Consider the following 4,266-nt stretch of genomic DNA (forward strand, 5'->3'; position numbering starts at 1 on the left):
GGGCGTGTTGCACCTGCCGCCTGCCCCTGGGGGGCGCTGCCCCCTCCCTCCCTCTCTCCCCGCCCCCCACGCTGGGCTGGTTTCCGGGGCCAACAAGTTGAATTTGACCCTTTAGCGCGGAAGCAAGGTAGCTCCTTGTCTCTGCAGACGGTGTGATTATTCTAACATCTGCATCTTTATCCTGCATTTGGTAAATTGCAGTATCAATTCCTACAAGTATTTTTGTTCATGCGGGACTCCTTAAATATACCTGAGTATATATTCCCTCTCCCCGGTAAGAATGGAGTTCTTGGAGACCTGNGACAGCAGGAAGTCCGACACAGGGCTCAAACTCATGGACTGTGAGTGACATCATGACCTGAGCCGAAGTTGGACACTCAACGGACAGAGCAACCCAGCTGCCACCATTTTGTGAATTTTTTAAAATGTTTTATTTATTTCTGAGAGAAAGAGAGACAGCATGAACAGGGGAGGGTCCGAGAGAGAGGGAGACACAGAATCTGAAACAGGCTCCAGGCTCTGAGCTGTCAGCACAGAGCCTGATGCGGTGCTCAAACACATCAACAGTGAGATCATGACCTGAGCCGAAGTCAGATGCCCAACCGACCGAGCCACCCAGGCACCCCTAAAATTTTATTTCTTAAATATTTATGAGTGTGTGTGTGTGTGAGAGAGAGACAGAGCACAACTGGGGGAGGGGCAGAAAGAGAGCAAGACACAGAATCTGAAGCAGGCTCCAGGCTCCCACCCAACTGTCAGCACAGAGCCTGATGCGGTGCTCAAACACATCAACAGTGAGATCATGACCTGAGCTAAAGTCAGATGCTTAATGGACTGAGCCACCCAGGTGCCCCTAAAATTTCAAAGAGAAAGGAAAAGAGTTTTATTTGAGCCCAAATTAAGACAGCTGCCCGGGATCTACTATTTTCCCAAAAAAGAGAGTGGTCTGGGGAAGGAACGTTTGGTGCAGGGTGATATATGTTTTTCTTGCAAGAAGAGGTACAAATCATCATGATGAAGGACATTCCAGAAAGTTACAGACTTTATCTTTTGATTTTAGTATGTGGGAGGCTGTAAGACTTTAATCTTACGGGAACCAGAGAGATTTTGTTGTTGTTGTTTTCCTTATCTTTATATTTGGAATGCTCCCATTTTTTTAAAAAATAAATTAGGCCTACAGTGTGTGCTTGGGGCAGAAACAGAGCCCCAGCTTTGAGGGTGTGAGGATTCCTCTTGACCTTGGGAAATGTTAAAGTATAGCTTCGCTGGAGCCCCTGAGCAGGGCCCACCAACATTAAAAGTTGAAAATCTCTTTTATCAAGGTGACTCCTAAAGAATGAATGAGTGAATGAACAAATGAATGAATGAATCCAGGGGAAAGGGCACATATTTTTAAGAAGTTAATTATTATCTTTTCCAGATTTAATTGACATTGCTTTCAAATATTTATTCCAAAATTGTAATTTGTAGACAAGTTGCTCTTATCTGTAAGTTTCATATCCACAAAAAGCAAAAATAATAAGTATAATAGTTATTTGTCATATTGTTGAGAGGATCACAGAGAAATTGAGTACAGTAAAACCTTGGTGTACAAGCATAATTGGTTCTGAAACATGCTTGTAATCCAAAGCACTCGTATATCAAAGTGAATTTCAAAAACCATTGGCTCAGTTGTGATCATGTGACATTCGGCGTCAGGTACGACGCGTGTTACAAGACATCGCTCGTTTATTAAGTTAAGATTTATTAGAAATGTGTCTCGTCTTGTGGAACGCTCACGGAATGAGTTACTCACAACCCAAGGTTTTCCTGCATAAGGCCCTTGGCCTGCGCTTGCGGCTGTCAGTATACGTAACATCTGCTGCTTCTACTCTTGTTGCACGATCTCTTCCCCGTTCTGTGTCTGGGGAAACTGAGGACAGACTGAGAAAGCTGACCAGGGACCCACTCAGTGCCTGCTGGGAACAGACTTAAAGCGGGAAGGCGATCACCGAAGTAATTATCCATTGGGTGGATGTCCATTATGGTGGAGCCGACCGTGAGTGTTTGGAGGGCCTCACTGTTGAGCGGCATTGCCCGGCTTCCCGCCGCCTTCTCTAGTTGCCTTTTACTCTTCACACGAGCGTGGAAGGAGCATCTTTACCAGAGTCCCTTTGTGAACCTACCCGGTGGTTCTTTAATTCATTCGTGGAGCAAACCTCTCATAGCGTCTACTGGATGGAGCAGCCATATTGATGGAGCTCTTGTTCATTTTACACCAAATCTGTTCTGAACTTTGTACATAGAGAGTTTCGTTAAACTTTCATGAGGTCGCCACGTGGTAGTACTTTTATTCTCCCCGTGTTCCAGATCAGGGAACTCAGGCACAGGGGGAGGGAAGGAGGTGTGTTGGGCCTGGTAAGGGACCATAAGAAGCCATCTTCATGCCCCCACTCCACAGCCAGCTCCGCTACGGACGCCCACTCCCCCAGCCTCCCCCGCAGGTGGTCGTCCGTGTGACGAGCCCTGGACTTCCCGGTGAGAAGGAGCAGGTGCACTCTTTCCGCATCCTGCCTTCCCCCTGCTTAGACAGCGGACAGATGGCCGGTGTGATGGGCGCCATCTTGCTAGCTTGAGGGGGTGGCCAAGAGAACAGCAGAGAAGTGGCCCTGTGACCTCCCGGAGTCACTGGACCAGAGTCAGCAGCCTGACCTTCCAGATCTGGGTTATGTGAGAGGGGTAATCAAACCCGTGATGGGTTGTTTCACTTGAGTCGGATTTCCTGGGACTTCAGATCCGCTGAAACGGAGGCTGAGCCAGTTTCAAAGCCAGCCCGTCCAGTCCCAGAGCACGAGGCCTCCCTTCTGCATGGCCTCTCACACACCGGGCACCGTCCCCGCTTCCAGGGACGTGATGCAGGTCAGGACAAAGGTGGCTGAGACCTTGGGGAGTTTACAGTCTAATGAGTAGTTAGAGGTGAACACAGGTGAGCGCTGGGGTGATTCCCCTGCAGCACAGACCAGGCCGTTCACACCGCGGGGGGCAGAAAGCCCCGTCCCCCCGAAGAAGCGGCAGGGAGGCTGAGACGGCGGGCGAGGCGGAGGGCTCTGCGTGGGTGCGAGCAGGAGGCACGGGGGGTGGTGAGGACTGGGGGGAGTCTGTGGGGCTCCCGTGAGGAGGGACGGTGGGAAGAGCGAGAGAGCCGGCGGGGGCGTCGGGGGCGCTGTTTCCCTCCCGGAGTGGGGGCCCCGGCACCCGGAGCAGAAACATTTCCCTGTTTCTCTCTCTCCAAATACCTTCTCAAATTGTGCCAGCTCCTCACGTCATGTATGATTTCCTAGGACATTTTCCTCAAGGGATTCAGTTCTTTAAACTGGAGGTCAATTTCAGCCGCACTGCGTGACAAGAAAATCTTGCGCTTCGTGTACTTTTTTAAAGAATTTGCATTAAGTTCGATGACTGATGACAAAGTGTGTGTCGAGGTGCCACCTGCCGTGAGCACTACCAGCGGGTCCCAGCTCCCGCTGTGGGGGGCCCAGCGCGGGGGTCTCTCTGCCGGTCCGTCATTCGGAGATGGCAGGCTCAGCGAGCCACCGGCCGGGCTTTCCTCGCAGGGCTCTGTCTGCTCACAGACTTCGGGTTCCGGGCGCACTGCTTGGCCATTTCCTTTTGCAGAAGACCCTTCATGGAGAAAAGACTTAAGGCTTCAGAAGGTCTTGTCTCTCCCAAGTCGCTAAGGGCACCCCCGGGGCCTATCCATTCATTCATCAGAAAACACCGTAATGCCGAGCGCTCCGTCTTTCCGCCATTCCGCTGCCTCCCGCTTACAGGTTGAAGGAAACTTGGTCTCAGCCCAAGAACCTCACCAGCAAGGTGTGTCCTTGCAGCAAAGGTCTGGGCGGGGCCGATTCATGCACGCTGTACACTAGCCTTGATGGAGCCTGTCTGTGCCTTAAGCCACAGGCGCATTGCGTCCAGAAGCAGTGAGATTTCTGTGAGGTACTTACAAACGAGCCCTTCGGAAACCCAAACTTGGCCGTTCCGGGTGTTGGGGCATGATTGCTCCCCAGAGACAGGAGAGGGTGCTGTGTAAAGCCTGTGCTCATGGCCCTGCCCCTCTGGGCACGTTGGATTCAACCAGCCTGAAGCGTTGAATATGCAGATTCTAGAAAAATCTGCAGCGCCACCGGTCTGTCCCAGAGAAGCAACAACAAACGCACTGATGATTCATTTCCCGTGGTCGCCTTTGACAGCGCGCATCCCTCACCGCTCCCCCCCCCCCCCCCA

Source organism: Crocuta crocuta, unplaced genomic scaffold (assembly GCF_008692635.1).
Source record: "Crocuta crocuta isolate KB4526 unplaced genomic scaffold, BGI_CrCroc_1.0 scaffold29, whole genome shotgun sequence".
NCBI classification, from domain to species: Eukaryota; Metazoa; Chordata; class Mammalia; order Carnivora; family Hyaenidae; genus Crocuta; species Crocuta crocuta.